The sequence below is a fragment of the Aedes aegypti genome, chromosome 2 (genome assembly GCF_002204515.2).
Source record: "Aedes aegypti strain LVP_AGWG chromosome 2, AaegL5.0 Primary Assembly, whole genome shotgun sequence".
NCBI lineage: Eukaryota > Metazoa > Arthropoda > Insecta > Diptera > Culicidae > Aedes > Aedes aegypti.
In genome coordinates, this window is record NC_035108.1 from 135,908,624 (window position 1) to 135,932,499 (window position 23,876).

The following is a 23,876-nucleotide window of genomic DNA, read 5'->3' on the forward strand; positions in this document are numbered from 1 at the left end:
TTTAAAAGTTCCTCCAGGAATTCTCCCAGACTTCCTCTGGAAAATCCTCAAGAGTTCTGCCGGGAGTTCCTCCAGAGTTACTCCGAGCATACCCCCAAGAATTTATTCGGAATTCCTTCAATATTTACTTCGGAGTTTCTTCAGGACTTCTTTCGAAGTTTCTCCAGGAATATTTTTGAGTGTTTCCAAGGATTCCTTTGGTGTTCCTTTAAAAGTTCCTCCAGGAATTCTTCCAGACTTCCTCTGGAAAATCCTCAAGAGTTTTGCCGGGAGTTCCTCCAGAGTTACTCCGAGCATACCCCCAAGAATTTATTCGGAATTCCTTCAAGATTTACTTCGGAGTTTCTTCAGGACTTCTTTCGGAGTTTCTCCAGGAATATTTTTTGAGTTTTTCCAGAGATTCCTTTGGTGTTCCTTCAAAAGTTCCTCCAGGAATTCTTCCAGACTTCCTCTGGAAAATCCTCAAGAGTTCTGCCGGGAGTTCCTCCAGAGTTACTCCGAGCATACCCCCAAGAATTTATTCGGAATTCCTTCAAGATTTACTTCGGAGTTTCTTCAGGACTTCTTTCGGAGTTTCTCCAGGAATAATTTTTGAGTTTTTCCAGGAATTCCTTTGGTGTTCCTTTAACCCGTATAGGCCTGAGTGAAAGAAAAATTACTAAAACTCTCATCGCTCAGTGAACACTTAACGGATTTCAATTATTTTTTGTCTGTATACTCGTACACATATCTTGTTTCTAAAAACGGTCAAGAAATCTCGGAAATGTTCCTGTGGCCGGAGTTATTGCGGTGGGTCACTGGGTCAGGTCGGGTAACAAGGGTTCTGTGCTTTTGTGCCCCTGGAGGTAGGAAAATTTCAAGTCACAGATAACGGAGGAAAACGCATCAGCGTAAACCTTCTGGCAGTCGATTAAATTGAATAATTATGTCAACTGCATTTGATTGATCCTACAAATGACCATTTTCGGGTCCCCGGGATGCCTCAAACTTATGATAAAGTGCACAGTTTGTATATTCACATCTGTGTCAAGCTTATTGGAACGCATTTTAGTGAACTATTATGTTAGATCCATACTTTTAGAGATTTGAAACAGTTTAGTACCTAACAAATCTAGAGCCGGTTCTTCAGGGTATTAAGTTCGAATGGCCACATCTGGTACACTCTAAATGGTGCAAAACTATTCTATTATAATGTTGAATATCAGATCTTATTGATTTATGCAAAATAAAATTAATGGCATTGGAAATAAATAAAGATAACTTGGCATGTCCCAAAAAATCGCCTTTTTGTACCCGACTTGACCCAGTGACCCACCGCAATAACTCCAGCTACAGGAGTATTTCCGAGTTCCTCTGGCCATTTCTATAAACTAGATATGTGGGCCAGTATACGGACAAAAAATTATTTGAATCCGTTAAGTATTCGCTGAGTGGTGAGGGTTTTAGTATTGTTGCTTTCACTCAGGCCTATACGAGTTAAAAGTTCCTCCAGGAATTCTTCCAGACTTCCTCTGGAAAATCCTCAATAGTTCTGCCGAGAGTTTCTCCAGAGTTACTTCGAGCATACCCCCAAGGATTTCTTCGGAATTCCTACAAGATTTACTTCGGAGTTTCTTCAGGACTTCCTTCGGAGTTTTTCCAGGAATTCCTTTAAAAGTTCCTCCAGGAATTCTTCCAGACTTCCTCTGGAAAATCCTCAAGAGTTTTGCCGGGAGTTCCTCCAGAGTTACTCCGAGCATACCCCCAAGAATTTATTCGGAATTCCTTCAAGATTTACTTCGGAATTTCTTCAGGACTTCTTTCGGAGTTTCTCCAGGAATAATTTTTGAGTTTTTCCAGGAATTCCTTTGGTGTTCCTTTAAAAGTTCCTCCAGGAATTCTTCCAGACTTGATAATGAAGATAAAATTGAAATGCATTTTAATAAGCCATATAATAGAATTCACTTGAAAAAATAAAGGGAGTTTTCAACAAAAATACAATTTTTTTATTAATTTTTCCAGTCTTTTATATAATGAAGCAATGACTATCAGAACACATACAACGTAGTCGCAAAAGTGTACCCGTGATGATGCATCGATTCAAAGCCAAAGCCGTTTGCCTCATCTGGAAAATGAAAAGAATATGAAAAAATATTAGTAGTAGTACAGTAGAACCTTTTTTTATTTTTGGAGGAATTTCATAATAAAGATTATATACCGTATACGATATTCGTGACATTACGAATAAAATGACAGGGTGGCCAGAAAATATCCATTTTGAAATTCCCGCGTTTTTCCCGGTTTTTCTGGTATAATTTTCAAAATTTTCCCGCCTTTTAAAACAAAAAAGTGACCCTTTGGCCGTTCTTATTGAATGTGATAAAAATATATTATTTGTTTATTTATTTAGTTAACATCTAAACAGATAACACTGATTCAACAATTTCACGCCACAATACTCGGTTCGTGACCGCATCTCTCTATCCTCGGTTCTGCTCCACGCTCGCCAAATCGATACGTACTTGATCCGCCCACCTAGCTCGCTGCGTTCCACGCCTTCTTGTACCAACCGGATCCGAAGTAGGGTTGCTGTCCGGCATTCTTGCAACATGCCCTGCCCATCGTATCCTTCCAGCTTTGACCACCTTCTGGATACTGGGTTCACCGTAGAGTTGGGCGAGCTCGGTATTTATATTTCTTCTCTTTTTAACAGTACCTATATATAGGTCATTCTCCGTCCTATAGGAATGGCTTGCATACAATAAGCATGGAATGAAAAAAAAAAACTAGGTTTCTGAGAGGGTTTCTGTCACTTACACCCCCTCAGTTATGTCTATAGGACGGTTTGTATTCATTCGTAATAATGACAGTTTTGATTCACTTCGACGGATGTTTGTTTTAAAAGTTACAAAGCCCATATTTATCAACAACTAGCTGTCCTGGCATACGTTTTGTTGTCCAGCCGCAAAGGCTTTGAAAAAAAAATCCGGATTTATGTCAAATTTGCATTTTCCGTTTTCACAACATTCTCAAAAATATTATTCCACACTGAAGAGCGGCACGAGGAAGAACACTCAGAGGAAAAAAAACACACCCGAGGGCTTTCTCAGCAGCGAACAAGAGAAACACCTTTCTGCTTTGGAAGTTCAACTAGTAGTGATATTTATTCATCATCAATAACAGTTACAGGGTTGCCAGAAGGGCTGTTATGTCAAGGTAAATAGAATGAAGGGGAATCGGTTGGGTCATACATTGTTAATACCCCCCTTCAAGCCGATAACCCTAGTAGGCTTCGCAGCTTTTCATATTGTGGTCTCGGTAGTCCCTTAGTCATTATGTCGGCCAATTGGTCTTCCGATGCCACGTACTCTAACTGGATGGTTCTTCTCTGGATCTCTTCACGTACGAAATGGAATCGTACGTCAACGTGCTTCAGCCGCTTTGTAGGCTTGTCTTCTTCAGCAATACTGATGCACGCTTGATTATCTTCACGAATTGTGACTGGCTCAGAAACATCGACGTTGAAGTCCTTCAGCAGCATTCGCAGCCACAGCGCTTCTTTCACAGCTACGCCCAAGGAGACGTACTCTGCCTCGGCAGACGATAACGCCACAGTCTTCTGCTTCTGCGTTGACCAGGATACGTTTGCTTGGTAAACACGAAACACGTACCCCGATGTTGATTTCCTGTCACAAATGTTGCTCGCCCAATCCGAATCGGCAAATCCATCGATTGTATCGCACTTATCATTTCGTCTGTACACCAGCTTTAGGTCCAAAGTTCCTTTAATGTATCGCAGGATACGTTTGGCGTGATTCCAATGATCGTCGCTAGCACAAGTTTGGAATGCACTGAAATAATTAACAGCGGCGCACAAATCCGGCCTGGACATCACGGTAACGTAAGTAAGGCAACCGATTAATTCTCTGTAGGGTTGCTTAGTGTACTTGGACGGATCGTTACACTTCTCAAGTTTGACGCCCGATGCCAGCGGTGTTTGCTTCGGCTTGCAGTCAGCCATGCCGAAACGAGCTAGGAGATTTTCCAAATATTTCCGCTGACTGATTAGCAGAACGCCTTCATTTTTACGCCTCTCTATCGTTAAGCCCAAAAACGTGCTGATCTCATTCATGTCACTCATATCAAACTCGTCCTTCAATTTTGCCTTTAAATCTCGAATCGTATCCACAGAGCGACTAGCGATCACAATGTCGTCTACATATATGATCAAATATACTTCCTCTCCGGAAACAGTTGTGGTATACAAACAGTTATCGACTCTACACTGAGATGAAATCTCCATTATTTTTTATGTGCGGAAAACAGATAAGATGGGTTCGAGGGCCTAAAATTTTAGTTTATGTGCAACATTTAATTTTCATTAGATTACAATAAAATTAAATGTAATGACATATGTTTCCCACATGCTACGCAATACAATACAATGAAATGCATTCATGATTCAATTACGTGAAATATGTTTTTGATTGCGGGTCAAACGCAATATAAAACAGAAAAAAACATGTTTGGAAGTGTCTAGAAGAATTTGCTGATGGACTCTTAATCTAAACGTATGGTAAATAACGTAATACAATAAAACGTACTTCATGTAGTTTAATCAAAAATATCTGTTCCTCAGCAGGACGTGAATATAACGAGGGATTGAGCACACCGGTGAACATAGCAGCGAAGTCAGAAAGCAACAGCAAACCTGGAGACGAGGCTGAAAATGCCACTGATCCCTCAGCTCGTTACTCCCATCAGCATCAGAAAAATTAATCGCACTTAATCAACTAATTATGTATATGATACATAAATATTATTCAACATTATACAAACAGTTTAGACGTCAAACTTACGTTTTGGCTATTTTTTTCTTTTTTTGATGATGAGAAGAGTAAACAAAACAAAAAATTATCTAAAAGCGCGCTATTTATTTACCATTTGTTGCCAAACATAAAATTTAAAAGTAGACTAATATAATTTGAATTGGATCCAACCTTGTTTTGGATGTGCGTCGCACATAAAAAATAAAGGTTACATAATTTCGGGTTCTATCTGCATCATTGTTAAAATTTATGTGCAAAGCTTGATTGCAAAAAATTATGTTTGCTGCACATAAAATATAATGGAGATTTCATCTCAGTGTACTGCGCTTGAAGCCAATGCTTGTTATGAAATCATGAAATCTGGAATTCCAGGCACGGGATGCCTGTTTCAAGCCGTAAATTGACTTCTGCAGCTTGGCAACCAGGTTTCCAGCACCGAATTCCTCCGGTAGGCGCATGTATATTTCTTGCTCTAGCACACCATTGAGAAATGCAGTCTTCACGTCGAGCTGGTGAAGATGCATTCCTTTCTGGTTAGCGATGGCCAGCAATACACGCAACGTCGTGTGCTTGGCCACTGGCGCATAGGTACTCTCGTAATCAAAACCTTTGCGTTGAGAGAAACCTCTGGCAACAAGTCTTGCCTTGAACCGTTCGGCTCCGCTTGCATCATTGCGCTTAATTTTGAATATCCATTTACTGTCAATGATATTCTTACCTGGAGGTGGCGTAGCAAGAATCCAAGTTTTGTTCTTGATGAGAGACTCCTTTTCATCGGAAATTGCCGCTTGCCATTGCGGCCAATCCGACCGCTGCTTAAGACCGTTCACTGTAGTTGGCAGATCTTCAACGAAGCTTTTAGCACACATTGCAGTTTCACACAATTCGTAACAATCATGCCATACTGGCGCACGCCTTTCTCGACCACTACGACGCACTGACGGTTGCTGCTCCTCATCAGACTGTTCCGCTCCTGACTCTTCTTCATGTTCACTTAACAAGTCATTTTCTCGCTCATCTGGAGCTCCACTACTTCGTTCGATCTTTTCTTCAAGCACTACTTCCATTTTCTTCTGAACGCTAGGTTCTACTTCAAGCTTTCCACCGAACATGGTGGATTCATCGAACACCACATCTCTGCCCATCACTATCTTCTTCCGATCGTCATCCCATAGTCGATACCCATTCACTGTGTACCCGATGTGGTACATTTTCTTGCACTTGGGGTCCAACTTCGACCTGAGCTGTTTCGGAACATGCAGATACGCGACACTTCCGAAAATCTTCAACCTTGACACGTTTTTCGCTCGGAGAACTTTTTCTCTTTGTCACTTTTCACAGCGGCCGTATCCTCCGCTTCCACTTGCAGCTCCGGGACCTCTTCCGCGTCGCGCACTAAACAATCCAGAAGATCGTGCATATCTAGCACCGTCTCCATTCTAAATTTCCAGTTATGGAAATTATTCCCGTCGAACGCGAACACTTTCGATTTGTCTTCCATGCTGGAGCCCATAACCTGAAGAGCGGCACGAGGAAGAACACTCAGAGGAAAAAAAACACACCCGAGGGCTTTCTCAGCAGCGAACAAGAGAAACCCCTTTCTGCTTTGGAAGTTCAACTAGTAGTGATATTTATTCATCATCAATAACAGTTACAGGGTTGCCAGAAGGGCTGTTATGTCAAGGTAAATAGAATGAAGGGGAATCGGTTGGGTCATACACTGTTAATACACACAACACGTCAGAGCTCTTCAGATAAACAAAAGTGAAAGAATTGTACAAATCGATCGTCCCGTTCTCAAGCCAACTCGTGACATACAAACACTATTGCATTTTCATTTATATAGATATACCCCTTTTGTGCATCATACTACCCTATTTAAAAGTATTTCAATTGCTAATCTTTCGATTTTTTTTCTTCATGAAAATGAATAGTTCATTAAAGCAAATAAGTTTAACGTAAGTATGAATCAAAGCCGCACATGTTGAAGCGTGTTTATCACCTTACTTATTATTGTTTTAGTCGAATTGATAAGTAATGATACATTAGAGGTTCTAAATTGAAGCATTGTTGGCAAGAGTATTCGGATTTATTGAATTATTATTGATCAACTAAAGAAAATTATGAATCCAATATGTTTGAGTACTTAAACTTTCTGTAAGATGTTTTGAAACTCTGATTCAAAACTTTGAGTGAGATTGTTAAGATTGTATAAAATAATATATGTTTATTTTTTAAATTGGAGCAATTTCCAGCGGTTTAGTTTGGAAGCTTACATGGATTTTTTAAGATAATGCCGACATGTCTGCCTCCAATCTGGAAATTTTCCCAGGTAGGGTGTTCAAAGTAATTTGGACGTAACGCTCTTTCAGAAATACATTGTTAACAATAATTCTCCAAAATAACCATCTGACTTTGGTCAAAAGTAATAGTGAAGATTTTTTGTCTATTTAGGAATATCACGAGGAATTTCAGAAGAAATCCCTGGGCGAATTTCTTCTCATATTTCCTGAGTAAATCCCTTCAGAAGTACCTGAGGGAATTTATCGATGGAAAGGTTTTGGAGGAATGCAATGATTTATTCTAGGAATTTTCACAGGAAAACTTTAAAAAATTATCTCAAGGGTTTTCCCTATAATTTTATCAGGGATTCTACCTGGAGTTTCATAAGGAAATGCTCCAGTATTTTCCCAGCAGTTTCCCCAGATGTTGTTCCAGGAATTCTCTCAGAGCTTCCAGAAAATCTATCCTCCAAGAGTTCTTCGTTTGTATCCTTTAACAGATACGTGTATGTATACGGCGAGTTCCCCTTGAAAGGATTCTCCCAGGAGTCCCTTCAAGAATTTTCCTAATAGCTCCTCTAGGAATTGCTCCAGGAGTTCCTCCAGATATTACCCCAATAGCAAGATAAAATTTCTCTAAGAGTTTCTACAGGAATTTCTACAGGAGTTCCTAGGGATTCCTCTGAAAGATCTTGCATTCTTTATGAATTCTTTAAGTTCCTTAGAGAGTTTTCAAGGAGTTCTTCCAGGATTTCTACAACAAGATTTGTGTCGCAACATTCATTGCGTCGCACCTACACATCCAATCGCCGTTATCCAGACTTGCGTTATAGGGTATCATCGTTTTCATACCGAAACGCCGCTGTGCGTCAACGTCAAAATAAGAATGACAGTAGGTAGGGAAGACGTCAGATAAAGATAGAAGGTGCAAAACAGAAAAGCTGTGGTAAAGTGTGCTTCGGTAAATTGAACAAATTTATTTATTAAATTATTAAAATTTTCGATTAATATTAAAATTGAGTTTATGCCTTAGCCTTTAAATGTTAGCTACGTGCGTGAGTCAAAACATTGATTGAAAAACAATAGTTAAAACGTGCTAAAACAGAAAAGTTAGTACGGTCTTAAAAGTAGGTTAGTTTCATGCACATGTAGTATTAAAATCATGCCTTAATCTAATGGAATTCCTAATATAAAATTATACAACAGCTACTATCCTAAGAAACTACGGGAACATGCAAAAACTGAATTATATCTAAGACAAGACATTGTGAACAGGTAAAATGTACATTGAAATATTGTGAACTTATACCTAACCTAAATCTAAACCTTTTTAGCATTCCCAGTACCGATCCAGGAGATAAACGCACAAACACAAATGAGACACTAAACGTAAGTCTATCAGTTTTCTAATTAGAATGCTTCTTTATAGAATTATATATAGGTATATATATTTTTGAGATGTTATTCCCTATGAATTGGAATCTCATTCCTCAAGAAAACACTGAAAACTAATATTGTAACATGAAACACACAAAAACGGAAAATTGTTATGTATAACACAAATTACATTATGTACAACATAAATTACATTAATTTCCCTATGATTTTCACCGATAGGGATTTTTTAACGTTGGGCAAAAATAAACGTTCAAGGAACCGGAAAACAAGTCTCTGTTTTCGTTGCAATTGCAACATTTTAAAAAATCCGTTTATTTCGCGATCGGGAAGGCTGCAAAAATGTCAAATCGTCGAGATAATGTGCCAAGGGTCGATGTGAGTTGTGGTGTGTGCAAAGAACCGGATGATAGCCGGATGGTGTGCTGTGATGACTGTGGTGGATGGTTCCACTTTAAGTGCGTGGGCGTCGATGAAGGGATCGAGGAAGTTGACTGGAGCTGTACATCGTGCGAAGCAAGGCGGGCAGCTCAGGGCACTCCGACCCATCTGACGGTTCCTTCACATGGTGGAACAACCAAGACATCGATCAGCGACCAGGAACTGCAGAACAAACAACTCGCAGCGTTCCAAAAGCGGTTGGAGCAGATGCAGCATAGTTTCCAGGAGCAACAGCAGTCATATGAGAAACTGCTCGCGCAGAAGGACCAGGAGATGAAGAACGCGGTGAATGATTTGCAGCACCAGTTTCAACGCCGTCTAGAGATGAGAGAGGCAGAAATCCGATCCGAACTGTTTGCTCCAATAACTGTGGCTCCTCCTAGTGCAAATTCTACAACGTTAGGAGGAAACCGTTCAGCGACAGATGTGAGCAAGGTGATCGAGCGGATTGAACAGCAGCTTCAAGAGATGGCGAATAAGCAGGAACTGGAGACGAAGCGTCTTGAAGGACGATTGAGAGCGATGGAGATTGGCAACAGCGACCAAGCGGGAACACATTCCAGCGATCGAGCGGAGGCAAATTCCAGCGACCTGAACGTTAACGCGCATGCATTTGTTTCGAATCATCATTCTGGCCTTTCATCGATGAGTGGTACACACGAGCTTAGCAGAAGTCAGCTTGCTGCGCGACAAGCAGTGGCGAAAGAGCTTCCCATCTTCACCGGCAATCCCGAGGAGTGGCCGCTGTTTATTGCCACCTATGACAGCACTACAAGAATGTGCGGTTTCAGCGACGAGGAGAACCTTCTTCGGCTTCAGCGGAGTCTGAAAGGAAAGGCTCTCGAGGTGGTTCGGAGTAGACTGTTGTACCCAGCTGGGCTTGGAGGAGTGATTGGTACACTACGTACCCTGTTCGGTCGTCCAGAAGTGATCGTCCACTCGCTAGTTAGCAAGATTCGGGAGATGCCTGCGCCGAAGACGGAGAAACTTGGAACTCTGATCGATTTTGGTGTAGCGGTCCAGAACAAGTGTGCGACAATCGTAGCCTGCGGTTTGAACGAGCATCTGTGCAACGTGGCGCTTCTTCAAGAGCTAGTGGACAGGTTGCCGCCTACTATAAAGCTTGATTGGGCGAAGCATCGGCAAACGCTGCAAGCGGTTACACTATCGGACTTTAGTACCTGGTTGGGTACGCTTGTGGAGGCAGCATGCGTAGTAACAGTCCCATCGTCCATCATTGCAAACGTGGGCAAGCAGGAAAAGCGTGGTCGGAAGGAGGAATTGCACTTTCATCACGAGGCCAGCTCTTGCCAGACGTCAGCTCCAGCAAGTATTGCGAAGATTGCGCAGAAGCCGACCAGTAAGCAGTGCGTTATTTGCCAAGGAGGCTGCAGTAGCGTAGAATCGTGCAAAGCGTTTCGAGATATGAGTGTTAGTGGGAGGTGGACTGCGCTCAAGCACAACAAGCTGTGCCGGAAGTGTCTAGTGAAACATTTTGGAGCTTGTACAGTGAAGCAAGCTTGCGGAAGGAACGGTTGCACGTACATGCATCATGAGCTGCTACATGATGACTCCAGATACCAGCGACAAGAGAGCTCTCAAGCGTCGACTACCCAATCCACTGCGGAATCGCATACCGAGACGTGTAACACCCACGTAAGCAAAGTTAGCCAAGTTCTTTTCCGTTACGTTCCGGTGCTGCTTCACGGAAGAGGAAAGTCCGTACGTACCTTCGCCTTTTTGGACGACGGCTCATCAGCAACGATGATGGAAAACAGTTTACTGAAAGAGCTGGAACTTGAAGGCGAATCGTACCCCTTGTGTTTAGAATGGACCGCGGACCATCAGCGTCAAGAAATGAATTCCATGATGCTGGCACTGGCGATTTCCGGGGTGCACGAATCGAATACCTACTGGATCCCCAAGGTACACACCGTGAAAAGTCTCTCTCTACCACGACAAACTCTCGCGATGGAAGAATTAGTGCGGCAGTATCACCACCTGAAAGATTTGTCGGCTGATTCTTACCGAAACGTCCGGCCACGAATACTCATAGGAATGGACAATATTCGCCTGGGTCATGCGCTTGATAGCAGAGAAGGAGGAATCAACGAACCGATCGCCACCAGAACTCGTCTAGGCTGGATAGTGTTCGGTCCTTGCTCTACAGCAGTCCAAGCGGTGACGGATTTCACTGGGCACCACAGCTTCCACTTGTGTCAGTGCAGTGAGCAGAAGGATATCGAACTGCATAACGCCGTAAAAGCCTATTTTACGCTGGAGAGCCAAGGTATAACGAGCCCTATCAAACCGCTGTTATCGAAAGACGACGAGCGAGCTGAACGACTACTGGTATCGCTGACGCACTTGAAAGAGAAGCGGTACGAAACAGGTTTGCTGTGGCGGTACGATGATGTGCGACTTCCGGACAGCAAGTCAATGGCGATGCGGCGACTGGTATGCTTGGAGAAGCGGATGCAACGTGAACCGCAACTGGCTGAAGCGCTGAAGGAGAAAATCCGGGACTACGAGCGGAACGGGTATATCGTGAAGCTAACGGAGAGCCAACTGTCAGAGCATTTCTCACGCGTGTGGTACCTTCCCATCTTCCCAGTGGTGAATCCTAACAAGCCGGGAAAATTACGTATCGTGTGGGATGCCGCAGCAAAAGTGGCGGGAACGTCATTGAACTCTTTCCTACTGACCGGTCCAGATCAACTCACTTCCCTTCCATCAGTATTACGTCGCTTCCGAGAGTACCGGATTGCCGTCACCGGCGATATTCGGGAAATGTTCCACCAAGTGATGGTGAATAAAGACGACCAGCAATGCCAGCGATTCCTATGGCGTGACGGCGAAAATGACCGAGGTCCAGATGTCTACGCGATGAAAGTCATGACGTTCGGGGCTACGTGTTCGCCAAGCTGCGCGCAGTACGTAAAAAACCACAACGCGCGAAGATTCATGGAGCAGTTTCCGAGGGCGGCAGAGGCCATAGTCGACGAACATTACGTCGACGACATGCTTTCTAGCGAGGAGACCGAAGAAGATGCTGTGAAGCTGGCGAAGGATGTTCGTTTCGTTCACGGGGAGGCTGGATTCGAAATTCGCAACTGGCTGTCGAACTCGAAACGCGTGCTGCTAGAACTGGAAGCGAAACCTGGCGAGAAAAGCTTGAACCTTTCCAACGAGTTGGGAACAGAGAAAGTTCTCGGCATGTGGTGGTGTACCGCCACCGATACGTTCACCTTCAAAGTATCGCCAAGGATTAGTGCGGATTTACTCCAGGGTCGCATAGTGCCGACTAAACGTCAGATCTTAAGCACGCTGATGATGATCTACGATCCACTGGGACTTCTTGCAAACTTCCTCATGTTTCTGAAAATGCTGCTGCACGAGATTTGGCGAAGTCGCGTCGACTGGGACGACCAGATCGAAGACGAACAGTTCCAGAAATGGGGGAGGTGGCTGCGAGTTCTGCCTCAGGTGGAGAACGTTAGCGTGCCTAGGTGTTACCGACTGAAGACCAGCATCGGACAGCAGAACACAATACAACTTCATACGTTTGTAGATGCGTCGGAAAACGGGTATGCGGCGGTAGCGTATTTGCGATTCGAAGAAAACGACGTGATGGAATGCGCGCTTGTCGGCGCGAAGGCACGAGTAGCTCCATTGCGATTCGTGTCGATCCCTAAGCTAGAACTTCAGGCTGCAATAACCGGAGCTCGTTTGGCGAACGATGTCATGGAAACCCACAAGCTGAAGCCAGTAAAAAGGTTTTTCTGGTCAGATTCTCGTGACGTACTTTGCTGGCTCAATTCAGACCACCGAAAATACAGCCAGTTTGTAGGAATGCGTGTAAGTGAATTGCTGGAGCTGACGGAGACGAATGAGTGGAACTGGATTTCGACTAAATTGAACGTCGCCGATGATGCTACAAAGTGGCAAAAATCACCAGATCTATCGCCTACAAGTCGGTGGTTTCACGCTCCAGATTTCCTGTGGAAGCCGAGAGAGCAGTGGCCTTCCCCACCGTCAAAGTTCGAAGAGACCGCAGAAGAAATGCGGCCGCGGGCGCTCTATCACTTTGCGCAGCCTGCGCTTCTTCGTTGGGAAGATTTTTCAAATTGGAGTGATCTGCTACGTCGTATGGCATACGTGCGACGATATCCGGCGAATTTGCGTAAGAAGCTGGCGAAAAACTCAATCGTCACCGGTCCGCTAACGCAGGAGGAGTTGAGGGCAGCAGAATTGTTGATTTTCAAGATGGTGCAGGATGCTGAGTTCGCCCCCGAGATCGGTCTATTAGAGAAGTCGAAACTTTCACCGAGAAGTAAGCCGTTGCCGACAAATAGCTCGCTGTACAAGCTGAGTCCATATCTGGACGGAGATGGATTACTGCGTATGAAAGGCCGTATAGACGCCTGTGAAGTCGTAGACGATACTGCTGCCCAAGCGCCACGCGGTAACAGATTTGATCATTGCCGGAGTTCACCAACGGTATTGTCATATGAACCACCAGACTGCCCTAAACGACATCCGACGAAGATTCTACGTGCCTCAACTCCGCTCCACGTACAATCGTGTACGAAATCGATGTCAACACTGTAAAAACCGCCTCGCGAAGCCAGCTGCGCCGGAAATGTCTGCCCTCCCACCTGCACGGTTGAAAGCCTTCTGCCGGCCGTTCTCCTACATTGGTATCGACTACTTTGGGCCGATGAACGTGGTTGTCGGCCGGAGGATCGAGAAACGTTGGGGAGTTTTGATCACCTGCCTCACCGTGCGAGCCGTGCACATCGAGGTCGCCAGTAGCCTCACTACGGACTCGTGTATCCTCGCCCTGCGTAACTTTATCGCCAGAAGAGGTACCCCACTGGAAATAATCAGCGATCGAGGTACTAACTTTGTCGGAGCCAGCCGGGAGCTGAAGGAAGCACTGCAGCAAGTTAATCAAGACAAGCTGATGCAGCATTTCGTCACCGCAGACACTAAGTGGTCCTTCAACCCACCTGCATCCCCGCACTTTGGCGGATCGTGGGAACGCTTAGTCCAGACGGTGAAGAAGGCCCTAAAGCAAACCCAACTCACACGCACACCCACAGACGAAATACTGCGAAACATGTTGACCGAGATAGAACTGATTGTCAACTCACGTCCTTTGACAGAACTGCCCTTGGACGACGAGCACGCACAGTCACTCACACCGAACCATTTTTTGCTCGGGTCGTCAGACGGTTCAAAGCCCCCGATCGCGTTTGATGACAGTAGCTACGCCCTCAAGCATACCTGGAAAACGTCTCAGGTCTACGCCAACCGATTCTGGCGACGCTGGGTATCCGAGTACCTGCCAACCCTAACCAGAAGGACGAAGTGGTTCACCCGCGTCAAGCCCATAGCGGAAGGAGACATCGTGGTCATCGTAGACGAGACATTACCGAGGAACTGTTGGCCGAAAGGCCGTGTCGTTCGCACTATCCGATCGAAGGATGGTCAGGTTCGTCGAGCTGTCGTAAAAACAGCAACAGCGCTCCTTGAGAGACCAGCCGTGAAGCTGGCAGTATTGGACGTCGGTGCAACTGTAAGTACGTCGGACCAGTAAGTCCGAGCACTGGGGGGGAGTGTCGCAACATTCATTGCGTCGCACCTACACATCCAATCGCCGTTATCCAGACTTGCGTTATAGGGTATCATCGTTTTCATACCGAAACGCCGCTGTGCGTCAACGTCAAAATAAGAATGACAGTAGGTAGGGAAGACGTCAGATAAAGATAGAAGGTGCAAAACAGAAAAGCTGTGGTAAAGTGTGCTTCGGTAAATTGAACAAATTTATTTATTAAATTATTAAAATTTTCGATTAATATTAAAATTGAGTTTATGCCTTAGCCTTTAAATGTTAGCTACGTGCGTGAGTCAAAACATTGATTGAAAAACAATAGTTAAAACGTGCTAAAACAGAAAAGTTAGTACGGTCTTAAAAGTAGGTTAGTTTCATGCACATGTAGTATTAAAATCATGCCTTAATCTAATGGAATTCCTAATATAAAATTATACAACAACAGCTACTATCCTAAGAAACTACGGGAACATGCAAAAACTGAATTATATCTAAGACAAGACATTGTGAACAGGTAAAATGTACATTGAAATATTGTGAACTTATACCTAACCTAAATCTAAACCTTTTTAGCATTCCCAGTACCGATCCAGGAGATAAACGCATAAACACAAATGAGACACTAAACGTAAGTCTATCAGTTTTCTAATTAGAATGCTTCTTTATAGAATTATATATAGGTATATATATTTTTTGAGATGTTATTCCCTATGAATTGGAATCTCATTCCTCAAGAAAACACTGAAAACTAATATTGTAACATGAAACACACAAAAACGGAAAATTGTTATGTATAACACAAATTACATTATGTACAACATAAATTACATTAATTTCCCTATGATTTTCACCGATAGGGATTTTTTAACGTTGGGCAAAAATAAACGTTCAAGGAACCGGAAAACAAGTCTCTGTTTTCGTTGCAATTGCAACAATTTGAAAGAAATACTTCCAAGAGTTCCTTCAGCATTTTTCGAAAAGTTCCTTGAGTAATGTCTCCAAGATTTCCCCTCAGTAATTTCCATAGTAGTTTCTCCAGTTCGTCTTCCAGAAATTGTTGGAAGAGTTTTCAGAAATTATTCCAGAAGTTCCCTCTAAAGAATCCCTTCAAGATCTTTTCGAGGAATACTACCCAGACTGCATGCAAGACTCTCTCTCACGAATTCCTGTCAAAACTTTCAAAGGAGTTTTTCCAGGATTTCCTCCAGAAATTTATCCGGTAGTGCCTCCAGGAATTCATTAAGAGTTCCTTCCCTCATGAGTTTCTCAAGAAATTTCTCCAGTAATACTTTGAAGAGATCCTTAAGAGATTAAATTGTTCTTGAAATTCACTCAAAAAATCTTTCAAGAATAATCCCAATTACTCCTCTAGAAATTCCACCAAGAGTTCCTCCAGAAATATCCCTAGGAATTCCCCCATTGATTTGTAACGATGTTATCAGAAGTTATTTCAAGACTTTCTCAAGAGTTTCTTTCGGAATTTCCCCATAATCTCCTCTACCAATTTTACCAGATTTTCTTTCAGAAATTTCACCATGAGTTCCAGTACTTCTCGAAAGTAATCATCCATGAAATCTTGATAAAATTCCAGGCTAACATACTTGAAGAACTTCATGCGGGGAAATCCTGGGTTAATTTGTGGAAGCTCAATGGGAAATTCTTGGACAAATTATTTTAAGAATGTATGGAAATTCCTGGAGGAACTTCTAAATCAATTCCTAGAAGAACTCTTTGAGAAATTGAAGATACTCTTGAAAGAATTCCTAGAATAAATTATGGGTGAATACCTGAAGAAATTCCATAGAGCAAATCCTGGAAACATCCTTGAAAAAATGCTGATTTTTTTTCTTTTCTCCAGAAGTTCCTAGAGAAACTCATTGTAGAATTATTAAAGAACTCCAATGAAAATTCTTGAAAGAATTCCTGGGGAAATTCCTAAAGGAACTCTTCAGAGAACTAACTGAAAAAGTTCTAGAAATCTTGGTAGAAACCTTCGATAGGATCCTGAAGAGGAACTTGAGGGGAACTCTATGCAAAATTTCTGGAAACTTTTAAAGAAATACCAGAAAAAAAACCTTAGGATCTTCTAGAGTAAAAACTGGAGAAATTGGTGGAAGAATAAGTGTAAAAATATTTGGAGGTTATCTTGGAATTGCCTTTGGAAAAATCAGGGTAATACTAGTGATAATTTTGTTGTGCACCAATGATTTCCATGAGCAAATTCTGGAGAAATTCTTCTAAGCATCGATGAAAGAATTTAAGAAACTTTTAAAAAGAACTTATCGAGTAGTAAAAACTGTAAAAACTTTCCAGAGATGTTCTTCAAAATATTAATCAAATCTATAAAAAAAAACTTTTAACAGCCCTTTTAACAAATTCCTTCAGGAAGTCCTCGACAAACTCTGTAAAAAATGTCTCGAGGAAATTGTCTGAATTCATCCTGACATTTTTGCAGAGCACTTCCTGGGAGAAACCGTGGATAAATTCTGCAAGGAATCAATATGAAAATGACTGAAATAATAACTAAGAAAAACGTCTTCGGAACTTCTAGAGGTATTCTTTGTGGAAAACAACAAGAATTTCTTAAAGAACTGTGGACTTAACCTTTGAGGAATTTCTTAGAAGAACTCTTCTAAATTCTCTGTAATATTTGCTAAAGTAATCACTATAGAATTCAAAGAATCTCTTGGAAATTGTCTGTAGAAAATATTGGAAAACAAATCTGGAATTATTTATGGATGAATTTCTGGAAGAATTTTAAGAGGGATCCCTGGAGGAGTCCAAAGCAGTTTTTCAGGAGAAATCTCTGGAAAAAAACACGAAAAGAGTTTCCGGAACTTTTCTTTAAAAAAAGAGAAGAAATTCCTGTGGAATAATTGCGTAAAGATTATTTTTAGGATTCTCAAAAGCTTCCAAAAAATTGATCTAGGATTCACTACAAGGAAAAAAAGAAACAAAAAAAGTTAAAAGTCGCTAAATTACATTAAAAATAAAGTCTTGTTCTTCTCCTGATCAATGAAAATACAATCTGATTTGATACAAAAGTTAACATTTTGTTTAAAATATTTAGATACTGTCTTCAGCACTCACATTTAAAAAAAAAAAATGCGTCATTATAAAACTCCTTGAGAATTATCCAATTTAAAATCCGGCTTTTTGTAAAGATCATACTAGAATTAATTAGAAGATTTCGTCAATAATACACATCGAACCTTCACAGGACTTCTACAAATATCAATTATTATGCAACCTTTCAGAATGTTTCCTGTAGAAGTTTAAGTTACTCAATACAAAACCATTTATAAGGCGATTGGTTCGTCAAATATTATCTTTAAAGAGGTTCTTCTAGTCTAGATATTCCACAGTTTACCCACTTTTTTAAATTTCTTTTGAAAATATTTGTTGACTTCTTTTAGTATTTACTCAAGAACTCCTTTGAAAATTCTTTAAGAAAATTTTCCATTAATTTCTCGGCAAGACGAAGCTGAGGGTCGTGGGTTCGATTTCCGCTAGATGAAGTACGTACGGGTAAAGGACATTTTTTGTTCTCAGTTCTCAGTAATAACAGGGGTTTCAGATATTTATTCTGTTTTTTGCAAGCTTTTTCCAACTCTTAGAAACTATAAGTGGTTTGTGTAAAAGTTTTTTCTCGCATGTTTTTCGAAGTATTTTGTCTTGATGAATTTCTTCCAACATTTTATGCAGAAAATACTCTAGGAATAAATTTAACGGAATCGGAAATGGAAGAAGTGCATGTTATGTTTATAGAATCCAACGAAGATTTTAATAATTAATAATTCAATTGAGCATACAACAGGACCCAGAGAAGCGTATTCCTCAAAATGTTCCTTCATAGATTCCTTAAAATGTTACTTCCCAAATTATTGTAAGGAATAATAAAAGAAATTCTTGGCACAATCATTTTTTATCATTAAAGAAATTCTTGCATAAATCTTTGGTAAAATTAAAATATTTGAAGTGAGTTGGAAGAAAAGAAGTGTAAGTGAGAAAAACCCAGTAATTGTAATTGTAATACATAGTTCTATCCATACCCTGGTAAGTGATAAAAAACTAGTTTTGAGAAAATTTGCTTTGAATTTTTTTTCGGCAAAACAAGCTTTCTTTGATTTGTGTTATTTGTTTATTGGAAGTAAAAATCACCACAAATACTGTTGGAAAGCTTGGAAACGAAACAGTACAATTTTTGAATATACTTAACTTAAAATCGACACTTACATATATACATACATTGAATATACAGTGAGAAAAAATATGACAAAAATTGTCCTGGATAGCGAAGTTGTGCCAAAATATACTACAATAATCAGAAATTACATTCACTATCAAAAACTATGAAAATTACGCTTGTGGATGCTTTATCCACGTTCAAACAATTTTCGCATTTTTTATGGGCCATACTGTACTCAAATTGGAACCGACATGTCACTTACACCCTTTTGCGTTTGAGCCCCTCAAGTGATATATCTGAATGAATCCAAAAATACACCTTATATAAACTCTTGAAGAATTTCTGGAGCAATACTTGAATGGATTTCATCAGTAATCAATTCAACATAATTTTCTTGGATAATAAGAGCATTTTCCTCGGAATGTGACTGAAGATATTTCTTGAGTAATTTATCGATGGATTCCAGGAGGAATTCCTAGTTTATTCTTTGGACAGAAATCATGAAGAAATTTCTGAAAAAAACAACATACATATTTTTAGAACTTTTCCTCAAATATATCTGCATATAGATTATAAGAGTAATTTCCTTTTTTTAATTTGATGACACAACTGCATTAACTTGAAAATATTTAAAAATTAGAAATATTTTCTAAAAAGCTTCCCTTTGAAATAATAAAATATTGTCTGGATTTCAAATTATTCATAAACATTATCACTGCCCATAAAGGCAAACTGTCCAATATAGAAATAGTAGGCATTGAGAATATAACGCTCACATATGTTTTTTTTTTTTATTTTGATCACTGCTGCATAAATACCATATTTATTTAGCACAACCGCACAGAATATTCATTTTGCTTCAATTGATCGATAAAAAATATAAATTTGAACAAAATTCAAGCTTTGCAGCCGCTACTGGGATTCAATGTTCACATAAATAGAGACTGTTATGCCTTTATTTTTTTAATACATTAACTCCATATTTTTCTCGAATATTCTCTAGCAATGTATGTATATCATAACATGAATGTTGCAAAATCGAAAATCCAGATATTCTTCCTAAGTCCTAAGCATCCATGGTAGATGCTTTAAATGATTTAGAAAAATATTGTTAGTTTGAAATAGTTCACAATCAGTCTTACTTTGCACAAATATTCTTCCTAGATCCATTTTGAGAACTTAAACATGTATTTATATTCTGAATATTTGTACATTCGCATATTGCTAAAATGTTTTTCAAATAGTCCTCGGACTCATAAATGAACCAGCATTTAATTCACACACAAGTCAACATATAATATTTGTGTTAGCTCAAATATTCTACCGGAGAAGCACTCACCAAACATGTAAACGTATTCAAATGCTTCGCAAACATTTTAGATTGAACGAAGTTGATTTGAAATTTATATTAACGGATTCTTTTTCTCTCTCTCTCTTTCTTCTCGCTAACTGTTTAGAAATATTCACAGAATTTCAAATATCCGAAAAAACATTCAACGTTTGCTGATGTCTGCGAGTATTTTTCCAAAAGCTTTAAGTTCTCATTAGTTACAAGGAAATATTTTCAGTTTTTTTTTTAATTTACAAACATTATAGTTATAATAAATCTTCGAGCTGTTTAGTAGAATACCTATAAGTAGATGAAAAAACCGAATTTAGTGCTATACCATTTGATTCCACTAGAGTTTGTATCCTTTGACAGATACGCGTATTTCGACCTCAACTGTAAGGCCGTCTTCAGTGTACACTGTAAACTCGGCAGTACCCATTAATGTATAAAAAATGCCCACTTTTTCCTGATATATGGAGCTGTCAAAATAACGGGTAATTTTTAATTTCACATAAAGAGTATTTTTTGCCCTTTTTCTTGTTCCAATGATATACCCTTTAATGGGTGAAAATTGTCTTCAGCTCGTGCAGAGCAAATGATTCTCAACATTAGGATTAAAAGTTTCATTTGTTTAAGTTTATGTGAGGAATCTAGGACCAAATGGCCGAAAAATGCAAGGAAATGCAGGTAAATGAAGCGAAATATATTTTAAATAGCATGAATGGGTTCACAAAATAAAATATTATGGTTTGAACGCAGGAAATACACCGGAAGACTTATCGGGACTTGGTATGCCAAACATCATAGGCTTGAGAAAATTAGGCATGTTGACTTCGAGACGTTCCGGCGCCACATAATATGAATCAAGGTCCGGGAATACGAACTCATTTCGCTTCCAAAGCTATGTATATGCTGATTGAAAGCGCATCAATTTGTATTCGATGTATTTATAATAAATGAAGTTAACTGGTGTTATTAAAGTTATTTTACATTTCTCAGCATCCTTCCTTCTCAATCAATCGATATCTCGCATTGGAAGATTTAATCAATAAAAAGGGGTAAAATTTACCCGTTATCCAAGTTAAATCAAATCCGAATAATGGGTAAAATTTACTCCTTAAACTGACGTACAAGCCGTTTACTCTTTAAAGAGTACAGGCCCTTTACTCTTTTTATGAGTTAAACTAGTTTCTTTCAAAGAGGGTACTTTTTTACCCTTTAAAGGGTACTTTGACCTTACAGTGTAGTGTACTAGACTCGACTTCGAGGCTACCCCGTTTTGCATAAAGTCGTTTGGCATAAAGCCATTTGGCATAAAGTCGTTTGGTATAATGGTCATTTGGCATAAAAGAAAAGAAATCAGAAATTTCAATAGTGCTACTTAAAAGAAGATCTGGTGATCAAAAGAAGGGAAAATCGTCGATGAAAATGTTAGTAGTTATAATGCCAACGTAGGAGAGAAAGCAAAATTGTCAATGAAAATGTTAGTAGTCACAATGCAAACCACTAGTTTAACAACGTAATGAGAAACAACAGCCTATGACCAAAAGAAGGGAAAATAACATATGAGAATGTTAGCAATGGTAATGCCAAAACCATAGCAACTCAATTTTCAATGATTATGCCAAACGTCCATTATACCAAATGACTATTATGCCAAACGACCGTTATGCCAAATTATTTTAAGCCAAATGGCGTCCCCCCGTGCTAATCAAGGGGGAATTTCATAGTAAGCTCAAATATTCACCTATAAGTCCCAAACATTCAGTAGTAATTTTTGAATAGGGTGCCGGTACCAATGGTTGTAATGTACCAGTAGATTGGTCTATGGAATAAAACGAACATTTTTCGATAAAAACGACATGTGCTATTTTTGGTAGATAGATCGGCTCTAGTTTAATCGATTTGCCAAATTTCAGCTTTTTATTATATCAAAAAGACATATAAATAATTAAGTTTATGCAAAAAGTTTGTTCCCTTGCACCAGTAGTAGCCGTCGTGTTCCAGTAGTAGATCAAAGAATGGAAGCAGTTGTAAAATGGATGTATAAAAATGAAGAAAAGCCCTAGAGATGATCTTTATGCTTCATTCGAAAGATATTAATTGCTGTTCCGAGGGAAAAATGTTAAACCTATGTAAAAATTTACCATTTTGTTTGAAATTCCTTGTATCATTCCCGAACGTCTACTACTGGAGCACTAGCGCAACTACTGGAACACGTGCACCAATAGTGGCTCAAGCGATTTTATGTTAAAATATTAGTTTTATCACTCTTTTTATATTTTTCCCATATAGTGGAGGTTGAAAGGTATCTGTTGACGTAAAAAGATCTCTGTTAAGACTTTTCGTTATTTTGTTATGATTTTTTATAGCTTAGGTAGTCCACTAATGGCACCGGCACCCTATATCTCAAAACAATTATCTGATTCAGATCATCGTTTTTGCGCCGTCTCCGATACTTACCACATAATCCCTTTTGTTGTATTCGAATCTCCACCTGAACCACCTACACAAAATACACGTAGTGTCCTTCCCAATCCGCTATGACTTAGAAGCCACCACCGCCTCCCCACAATCCAGCAGTCTGGGTCTTGTCTTCGTTTGTCATCAGCCTGCACTGTGGCAGGGCAGCTGGAGTAGCGGCCACGGCAGGAGCAGCAGCGGCAACTGGAAAAGCGGCGTCCTCGCTGGCCCAGTTGGTCTCATCGACCACGATCGGTTCCTCCAGGTACAGATCCTTGGTATCAGGTACGGCCTCCAGGGCAGCCTGTTTCTTCTCAGCCTCCTCCGGATCGCGGTAGAAGAATAGTCGTCGATCCCACTAAGTGGGACACAAGTCTTGTCGTGGGTGATCTGGCCACGCAGTCGCAGTGGGCCAACAGCCACCACATCAGAATAATGGAATGCGGCGACTTGTTGTTGCACGGGATGGCAATGTCGACGAACTTCAGCAGCGAATCGGTGTTGCAGAAGCCAATGACCGGAATGTTGACTTAGGAAGATTCGGTGACAGGCTGGTCATGATCAGCAGACGCAGTTCACGGAAAGCCGTCTGTCCATAGGGACGGGACGAGATGACGAAGACCTCTCCGGGGTACTCGATGCTGACCATACAACGGGCAGCAAGCAGTAGCTTTTCCCAGGTGCGACCCAGGTTGATGATGTGTATTCCGTCCGGGCGGCGCTTGTAAACGTACGACTCCATCCGAAGTGAGTAGTCGCGGCCATCATCTTGGTGACGTTGTCATCCTTTGGAGCAAGAATGGCTAGCTTTCTCGACATCGTTGCGTTAACTTGGGAGTAATGATTTGACGTAGTAAATGCCACTGGGAGTGAAATATAAATGCACTAATTTTTCGAAATGTGTTCCAATATATTCGCGAAAAAAACTCTAAATTGATAACTCTAACGCGAACAGCTACGAAAAAAAAATGGCTCCGACGTGAATTTCTACAATTTCGATTTGTTTTGTTTATCACGTCCGAAATGGAGCAGGAAAATAAAACAACCGGTGCATGCACGTAAAGTTTGGTCTATTTTTACTGGTCTAATAAATTTTGACAGTTCCATTTTTGGAATCAATTTGGACCAAAAAATGGACCACCGGTGAAGTTGCCCTAAGTTCAAACGTGTTTTAAAAATAGTTCCAGAGCACGGAAAACGATGAAACTTTGGATTCTGACTCAGTTTTTAACGTAGAATCAGAATATGTAAAAAACAGGATATTCCCAAACAAGCCAATTTAGCAGAAGCACGCACCTTGCATGCAATACACAATCCAACAGTGTACGTTACATGTGCGTTTTGTGTTGGT

General features: G+C 40.6%; 1 pseudogene; it reads right to left on the bottom strand.

Moving 5' to 3' along the window:
* Nucleotides 1-1,962: 1,962 nt before the first annotated feature.
* Nucleotides 1,963-23,578, bottom strand: LOC110676046 (annotated as a pseudogene).
* Between the last annotated feature and the right edge of the window lie 298 nt (nt 23,579-23,876).